Source organism: Heterodontus francisci, chromosome 34 (genome assembly GCF_036365525.1).
Source record: "Heterodontus francisci isolate sHetFra1 chromosome 34, sHetFra1.hap1, whole genome shotgun sequence".
NCBI lineage: Eukaryota > Metazoa > Chordata > Chondrichthyes > Heterodontiformes > Heterodontidae > Heterodontus > Heterodontus francisci.
In genome coordinates this window covers 40,293,267-40,302,871 of record NC_090404.1, presented here as the reverse complement: position 1 = coordinate 40,302,871, position 9,605 = coordinate 40,293,267, and the positions used below count along the sequence as shown (strand labels likewise).

Sequence of the window (9,605 nt, the reverse complement as noted above, 5' to 3'; positions counted from 1 at the left end):
AATACCACATAATCGACTTCCAGGAAAAACTAACCTGGATGGAATTAAAGGACCAGTGACAGCGTGGATACATAATTTTCTTGCATACAGCTATATTTTCCATGTTTGGACCAAGGTGGTTTTGAGGCCTGAAATTGAGTGCCCCTGGTGGAACCCAAACTGAGTACCGGTCAGCAAGTTGTTACTGATCAAATGCACTTCATAGCACTGTCAACGACACCTTCCACCACTTTGCTGATGATTGAGAGTAGACAAATGGGGCAGTAATTGGCCGGATTGGATTTCTCCCGATTTTTGTGGACAGGGCATACTTGGGCAATTTTCCAAGTTTTCTGTATTGTAGCTGCACTGGAACAGCTTGTCTAAGGACATGGCTAGTTACAGAGCACATGTCTTCTCACCATATGGACTTCAGTGGTTCAAGAAGGCAGCTCACCACCACCTTCCCAAGTGCAATTAGGGATGGGAAGTATATTCTGGCATTGCCAGGGACCCTCATATCTCAAGAACGAATAAGAAAAAAAATGGATAATTATCTGAGGAAAAAATAAATGTGCAGAGCTGTATGGAAAAGGTGGGTGTGTTGAACCAGCTGAGTTGCTCTTGCAGAGAGCCTGCATTGATATAAAGGGCAGAAACACCTCCTTCTGTGCTGTAACAATGTTATGATTAAATTCTATACTGTTATATAAAGGAGACGTTTTGCTCCAACTACACAATATTCTGGTTAGACCACACCTGGAGTACTGTGTATAGTTTTGGTCTCAGCCCTTTATAAAGGATACACCTTGGCCTTGGAAACAGGGCAGTGAAAATTCACCAGAATGCAGCCAAGGCTCTCATGGTTAAATTATGAGGTGTGATTCATTCAAGAAGGCCTGCCTTCCTTGGAATATCGCAGTGTAATGGGTGATTTGATTGAGTATTTTAGGATTAGGAAATGAATTAGAATATAGAACATAGAACATAAAACATAGAACAGTACAGCACAGTACAGGCCCTTCGGCCCACGATGTTGTGCCGAACCTTAAACCTACACAAGATTTAAGTAACTACCTACCATTTATTCTACTATCATCCATGTACCTATCCAAGAGTCGCTGAAATGCCCCTAATGTATCTGCTTCTACTACCACCGCTGGCAGCGCATTCCACGCATCCACCACTCTCTGTGTAAAGAACCTACCTCTGACATCTCTCCGAAACCTTCCTCCAATCACCCTAAAATTATGCCCCCTGGTGATAGCCCTTTCCACCCTGGGAAAAGGTCTCTGACTATCCACTCTATCTATGCCTCTCATCATATTGTACCCCTCTATCAAGTCACCTATCATCCTTCTTCGCTCCAATGAGAAAAGCCCGAGCTCCCTCAATCTTTCTTCAAATTAGTCGGGGAAATAGAGAGAAACTTCTTTTTTCCCTTGTTGCTTTAAATGTGGTGCGTTGTGTTCTCATCTTGAATCGTAGAATAACGGAATTGTCGAAAGTTTAAGGTACGGAAAGAAGCCACTTGGCCCATTGCGTCTGTGTGGCCAAAAATGATCCACCCCTTCTAATCCCACCTTCCAGCATTTGGTTAGTCGCCCTGAAGATTATGACAATTGAGATGCGTATCTAGACTCCTCTTAAATAAGTCGAGGGTTTCTACCTCAACTACCCTTTCAGACAGTGAGTTCCAGACCCCCACCACCCTCTGGATGAAAAGATTGTTCCTCATCTCCCCTCTAGTTTTTCTACCAATCACTTTAAATCTATGCCCCGAGTCACTGACCTCTCTGCTAAAGTAAATAGGCCATTCACCTCCACTCAATTCAGGCCTCTCAACATTTTGTGCATTTCAATCAGATCTCCCCTCAGCCATCTCTGTTCCAAGAATAAAGTAACAGCCCCATTTTCCCAAAGCATTTCTAAAGATTCACAAAGCTGGAGACTAGATTTTCCTTTTGGTTCCTTTCGATTTTGCACACTCCCAAGTGCAAACACTTTCCAAAACAGCCTTGCAGTTCTTCACCTTGCATCATGCCCAGGGATGAGGAAATTCAGTTATGTGGAGATTCTGGACACGTGGCGGCCAAATACAAAGCAGCTGAAAGCAGGAAGGCCACCAGACAAAGGACTGGAAGTAGAGTAAGTGCTGCAACCTGTGTGATGAGGACACCTGGACAAGACCTACCCACAAACGGAGCCTCAGTTACACACAGGCAGAAATAATCAAGGAGGAACAGGAGGAAGGAACAGCAAACATGTCTGCTGCAAATTTCCAAAATGTGAACCACATTGACTCATATAGATGGAACAGTCATATACACCGAGAGTGACTGAAGCCTAAAGAGAGACAGCCAGGAAAAACCAGTGCCACTAATTTGGCTGATTTCTGATAATTTCCCAACTTCTTAAAATTCATTTCGTGGGTTGTGGGCATCGCTGGCAAGACCAGCATTTATTGTCCATCTTTAATTGCCCTTGAGAAGGTGGTGTTGAGCTGCCTTCTGGAACCGCTGCAGTCCATGTGGTGCTGGTGCACCCACGGTGCTGTTAGGGAGGGAGATACAGGATTTTGATCCAATAACAGTAAAGGAATGGTGATATATTCCAAGTCAGGATAATGTATGGCTTGGAGGGGAACTTGCAGATGGTGATGTTCCCACTCATATGCTGTCCTTGTCCTACCAGGTGGGATAGGTCACGCATTTGGAAAGTTCTGTCGAAGGAATTGTGGTGAGTTGTTGCAGTGCATGTTGTAGACGACACACACTGCTGCCACTGTGCATCGCTGGTGAAGGGAGTGAATGTTTGTGGTGGCGGATGGGGTGCCACTCAAGCGGTCTGCTTTGTCCTGGATTGTTTCGAGCTTCCTGAGTTGAGTGCAGCTCCAACAAAATTCAGGTGAGTGGAGAGTAATCCGTCACACTCCTGTCTTGTGTCATGTTGCTGGCAGACAGGCTTTGGGGTGTCAAGTGGTCGGTTACTCGTTACAGAATTCCCAGCCTCTGACCCCCTCTTGTAGCCACGGTATTTATGTGGCTGGTCCAGGTTAGTTTCTGGTCAATGGGAACTCCCAGAATGTTGATAGTCGAGGTTTCAGCGATCGTGATGTCACTGAACATCAAGTGGAGGTGGTTAGATTGTCTCTTGTTGGAGATGCTCATTTCCTGGCACTTGTCTGACGTGAATGTTACTCACCACTTATCAGTCCAAGCGTGGATATTATCCAGGTCTTTTTGCATATGAACCTCGACTGCTTCAGTATCTGAAGAGTCACGAATGGTGCTGAAAATTGTGCAATTATCAACAAACATCCTTATATCTGTCCTTATGATGGAGGGAAGTCAGTGATGAAGCAGCTGAAGATGGTTGAGCCTTGGACACTACGCTGAGGAACTGCTACAATAGTGATCTGGAGCTGAGATGATTGACCTCCAACAACCACAACCATCTTTGTTTGAGCACAGTATGACTCCAATCAGTGGAGAGTTATCCCCCTGATTCCCATTCGCTCCATTTTGCTTGGGCTCCTTGATGTTAAACTCGGTCAAATGCTGCCTTGATGTCAAGGGCAGTCAATCTCACCTCACCACTGCAGTTCAGCTCTTTTGTCCATGTTTGGACCAAGGCTGTAACGAGTTCAGGAGCTGAGTGGCCCTGGTAGAACCCAAACAGAGCGTCACTGAGCAGGTTATTGCTAAGCAAGTGCTGCTTCATCGCACCGTCGACAACACCTGCCATCACATTACTGATGATCGGGAGTCGACTGATCGGGTGGTAAATGACCGGGTTGGATTTGTCCTGCATTTTGTGTACAGGACATACCTGAGCAATTTACACATTGCCTTGTAGATGCCAGTATTGTAGCTGTACTGGAAAAGCTTGGCGAGGGGAGTGAAAGTTCTGAAGCACAGGTCTTCAATGCTATTTTCGGAATGTTTTCAGGGCCTTTGCAGTATCTAATGCCTTCCACAGATTCTTGATATCACGTGGAGTGAATCACATTAGCTGACGATTGGCATCTGTGATGCTGGCGACATCAAAAGGAGGCCAAGATAGAACATCCACTCAGCAGTTTTGGTTGAAGTTGGATGCAAATTCTTCAGCCTTGTCCTTTGCACTGATCTGCTGTGCTCCCCCATCATTGAGGATGGGTATATCTGATGTAATCTGATCATGCGTTCTCCTCTTTAATACATCCTGAGCGTTCTTCATCCTATCTGATCGATCCTGACACTTCCTTAAACACTTTGAGTCTCCTTCTCTCATATCTTCTCCAATATGCTCTATTATTTCATTGATATACTCTGATAGTCCCTTACTGTCACTGTACACACTTATAGTCTTTAGATCCTCTGGACAACATATTAACCCCTTATATTCCCTCTCAGCCTCTATAATCCCCATGTCCTTGTGAATTCACTAAGAAATGCTTAGACTCTCTGAAACTATGAGAAAAGGGTTTTGAAAGCCATGGCACAGATCGATGTGTGTGGAAACGGCTGATTTTACAGTGCATGCAGGAAAATAAAGAGCAAACGTTTGTGTGAGAAGAACACAGAAATGTTGTGCCTGGGGCTGCACACTTGGGGCAAGTAAACAAGTAAAAAAAAAGGAAACCTTTAACGTGAAAGCAGAAAATTAAAATCAGACAATGCTAGAAACATTCAGCAGGTCAGGCAGCATCTGTGGAGAGATATTCCTTTCACCAGGATACAATTATCCACTTTGATCTTCACATAGCTCCGATCTTATACTCTCCACGTCTCCCTGCAGGAAGTGTTTGGGCTGAAATGATGGTTTCGTAGATTTGAGCAAACAGAGTAAGGCAGCAATACATAACTCCCCCACTGCGGCCTGGGGAAGGATGGAACTCAGATTCAGGAATCTTGGATCTGTTGATAAAAGGAATAAAAGAACACATTCTTCTTCAACACAATAACCATGAGGATGGAATTCAAAACCATGCGTGCAGGTGTAATGGATTCATGGGCTATCGACTGAACCTCTCGGCCACATCGTCACAGGAACACGGCTCAGAAAGTTTTCATATTTCCTTCATTCTCATTACAAAGCCCTGGACTCAGAGAGCGCACAGCAAGAAAACTCACTTTTAATTACCAGTCATCAGTGCCAGAATTTAATCTCTATTAGTGTGGTTATGTGGATTTCTGTTCCAGTCTTATGAGCGACTGGGTTTCCAATCCCAATGCTGTCATAATTTGTGCTATATCGTCAGAAAAGCTGCTCAGATGTAAAGTTGAAAATAAAAGCAGAAGATGTTGGAAATATTCAGCAGGTCTGTTAGCTTTCGTGGAAAGATCATCTTCACTAAAAAGATCTATGTCTAACAATCCATGTTAGACTATCACAGCTGATTGAGTGGTACTGTGACTGTATAAGGGTGAATACTCTGTGTTGTGGTCACAACAACACTGATCAAGACAGAGCTTGCTTTATGTCTTAAACCGGCTGCTGGACCTGATAATGGAATGCAGCAAATAACCAACCTTTACTCCACGAAAATGTATTTCTTCTTGATGGATGAAAACTATTGCTACCTTTTACATCATCGCATGTATACATGCCTGTGCTTCAGGTTCCAAAATTCAAACCCACCTCTTCTCTCAGATTATTCCTTCCACTATTAATACTGACTTCCTTCCATTTAATTTTACTGCAGCTTTGCCGACTGTAACGTTCACTTTCATGTTTTTTTTCAAGCCTATTTTTCTTAAAGCCTTTCTGGGCGACTACCACTAATTCTAGGTTGCACATGCTCCATTCGCAAAAATGTTCATTTGGGCCTTGAACTCAGTCCATACATTTAGGTCTGAGTGACCGCTCGGCAGACACACATGACAAAAGCAGGACTGGCCTTTGGAAGGACAGAGTCGGAATGCTGATAATATTTCTTTGGGGAATTTTCTGAGACAAGGGATGTGAATTGAGGAACTGGGTTTTGATTTCGTGGCAGTTGGTGTTTTTATCATGAACTGTGTTTTTTGATGAAGTAGCGGAGACATTTGATGAGGGCAGTGGTAATGTGGTTGCTGTTGTGGAGATGGATTTTCAAAAGTCATTTGGTGAAATACCACATAATCAACTTGTGAGAAAAATTAAAGTGATGGAATTAAAGGACCAGTGACAGCCTGGTTACATAATTATCTGAGGGATATAAAACAGAGAATAGCGAGAAGAGAAGAGGACTGATTTCCAGGGTGATGGGGAAAAGCTGGATTATGGGATTAAACTGACTGATCTTCCAAAGAGCCGGCACAGGCTCGGCGGGTCGAGAGACTTCCTTCTGTGATGTAAAATTCACTGATTCCATCATGTTAATTTTCACATCAACTGGGAGATGTTATGCAATTCAAGGCTCAAAGACAATGATTCCCAGACTATGTGCAAAGTCAGTTGCATAAAGTATTGTAGCGATAATTAAATACAAAGGAGCATGTCTGTTGTGCTGTGATGGTCGAGTGGTTAAGGCGTTAGACTTAAATTCCGATGGGGGTTTTCCCACGCAGGTTCAAACTCTGCTCGCAGTGAAGTTAGTGTCATTTTCCTCGAGTTGGCTGCTCTATTTGCTTCTTGGCAATGTTCAAATGTGTTAACATCAAACAGATATTGTGGAAGCTGAACAAAAGGTGAGAAATAAACACAAAAATCAGCCTGTTCTCACATTGAACAACTTCTCCTTCAACTCCACTCACTTCCTTCAAGTAAAAGGTGTTGCTATGGTACCCCCATGGGTCCTAGTTATGCCTGTCTTTTTGTGGGAGATGTCGAGCATTCTTTGTTCCAGTCCTACTCAGGCCCCCTCCCCCAACTCTTTTTCTGGTACATTGATGACTGTATCAGTGCTGTTTCCTGCTCCCGCCCCGAACTGGAAAACTTTATTAACTTTGCTTCCAATTTCCACCCTTCTCTCACCTTTACATGGTCCATCTCTGACACTTGCCTTCCCTTCCTCGACTTCTCTGTCTCTATCTCTGGGGATAGATTGTCTACTAATATCCATTATAAGCCCACCGACTCCCACAGCTACCTCTACTACACTTCCTCACACCCTACCTCCTGTAAGGACTCCATTCCATTCTCCCAGTTTCTCCATCTCCATCACATCTGCTCTGATGATGCTACCTTCCATGACGGTGCTTCTGATATGACCTCCTTTTTCCTCAACCGAGAATTCCACCCCCCCACCCCCACTGTTGTTGTCAGGGCCCTCAACCGTGTCTGGCCCATTTCCCGCACCTCTCCCCTCACCCCTTCCCCTCCCTCCCAGAACCGTGACAGGGTTCCCCTTGTCCTCACTTTCCACCCCATAAGCCTCCATATCCAAAGGATCACCTTCCCCCATTTCCGCCACTTACAGCATGATGCCACTACCAAATGCATCTTCCCCTCCCTTCCCCTGTCAGCATTCTGAAGGGATCGTTCCCTCTGCGACACCATGGTCCACTCCTCCATTACCCCTACCACCTCGTCCCCGTCCCATGGGACCATCCCCTGCAATCGCAGGAGGTGTAATGCCTGCCCATTTACCTTCTCTCTCCTCACTATCCCAGGCCCCAAACACTCCTTTCAGGTGAAGCAGTGATTTACTTGTACATCTTCCAATGTAGTATACAGTATTCGCTGCTCGCAATGTGGTCTCCTCTACATTGGGGAGACCAAACGCAGACTGGGTGACTGGTTTGCTGAACACCTCCCCTCAGTCCGCAAGCAGGACGCTGAGCTTCCAGTTGCTTGCCATTTCAACACTCCCCCTCCCTGCTCTCATGTTCACATTTCTGTCCTGGGATTGCTGCAATGTTCCAGTGAACAACATCTCATTTACTGATTCGGCACACCACAGCCTGCTGGACTGAACATTGAGTTCAATCATTTCAGAGCATGAGTGGCCCCCCATTTTACATTTATTTTAGTTCTTTTTTCTTTTTTACAACTTTTTTTTAAATATTTATTTCATTTCATCTTAGTTTGTTCAGTTTGCTTACCCACAGTTTTATTTTCATGTTTGTACTTGCTGCTGTTCAACCTTCAGTCCGTTAACATCCAATTTGTACTAATGCTTTGTCTTTCAACACAGCATTAACATATTGTTTACCTTTACTCCATGACCTTATGGTCAGCTTTGTGGCCTTGTCCAATCGACACCTTCTCTTTTGTTATCTCTTGTCCCACCCCCGCCTCACTTGCTTATAACCTTTGACATTTCTAATATTTGCTCGTTCCGAAGAAGTGTCACTGACCCGAAACGTTAGCTCTGCTTCTCTTTCCACTGATGCTGCCAGACCTGCTGAGTGGTTCCAGCATTTCTTGTTTTTATTTCAGATTTCCAGCATCTGCAGTATTTTGCTTTTACAAAAATCAGCCGACTGGAAGTGAAGAAAAGGGAAAAGCAATTGGCGAGCTTCACTGGTGGTCGAATGGTTGAAGTTCAATACACTTAATGCAACGACCTGTGTTCGATTTCTGGTCAAAAAATTGTCAGTTCTTGCTGCCCTGACAACTCGCAAACATGATTTCCATTTAAATTGTTTTTTAAAAGCATCAATGGTCAGCACCTCTGGCCTTACTTGTGGAGTGAGTTGGAAACACAATTAAAGGTTCAGATCAGTGATTATGCACCAGAACTGAAGAATTCAGAGATGTGACAGGTCTATGACAGAGCTCTGAAAGTTAAAGGGAACATGTGACAAATTACAACACAGAGTGATGTACTGATGAAAGAGAGGGTGGGGCAAAGAAAATATGGGTGGCAGGCAATTGGGCTGCTTTTTCTGCTTGCTGTTCAAACTGCACAAATATCATTCCTGATCAACCAATCACAACTGCTCTGTCAGAGAATCACACTGGACTGAATGACCTCCTTCTGTGCTGTACCTTTCTGTAACTGTATGTTTCCAAACACCACTTCTGCTGCCTTCAAAGTTATTCTACCATCTTACAACACATTGCAGCAAAATACTCTTTCTTAACTTGTGTCCTTGACTTTTGACATGATGACACTGAGGAAATTCAGTGAGAAGTTTTCTTGTCATTTCTATCACCAGCTTTGGAAGCAGACCTGTTGAATGACATTTTAAATGGTGCCAACCCTTCACTGCAGCTCAGCTCATCAAAACATTCACTGTTATCATCGGCCTGTTAGGCATCTTCCTGAGTTACATCTGCTGAACAACATTAGCTTCCCGCAGCTCCGCTTTCCTCACATTGAAAGCCAGTGAGAAATTATGCACAGTTTGAAATCTAAGCAACGGGTAAAAGATTGGAAGGAGAGTGTGACTGGGGATAATTGCTAATGGGAACAACTCTTGCACATTCCAGTATTCAGTATCTGGAAGAAGCAGGAAGATGAGATCACAGTGCGTGTTTATCCTGTTATCTGCAAAATCCATCGCTTCTCAATGTCCTCCATCTTTCATTCCCACTCCCTGCTTTCCAGGTAAAGCTGGGTTTCCTGAATCTGGTATGTTCACATGAAGCAACTAATTCACCTGGGAGCTGGAGAAGCAGAAGTATCAGGAGGAAAATCAGTGAAAGAAGAAGGAGATCCCACATGAAACTGGCAGAATTTGATGTGTGTCAGTTGTTTCTATTGATGTATG

At 44.1% G+C, this 9,605-nt stretch overlaps 1 non-coding gene across 1 annotated transcript; it reads left to right on the top strand.

Annotated features, from left to right (window-relative positions):
- Nucleotides 1-6,453: 6,453 nt before the first annotated feature.
- On the top strand, nt 6,454-6,536 carry trnal-uaa (transfer RNA leucine (anticodon UAA)). Its single transcript has one exon. It is a non-coding gene; the product is annotated as a tRNA-Leu (tRNA).
- Nucleotides 6,537-9,605: the final 3,069 nt, after the last annotated feature.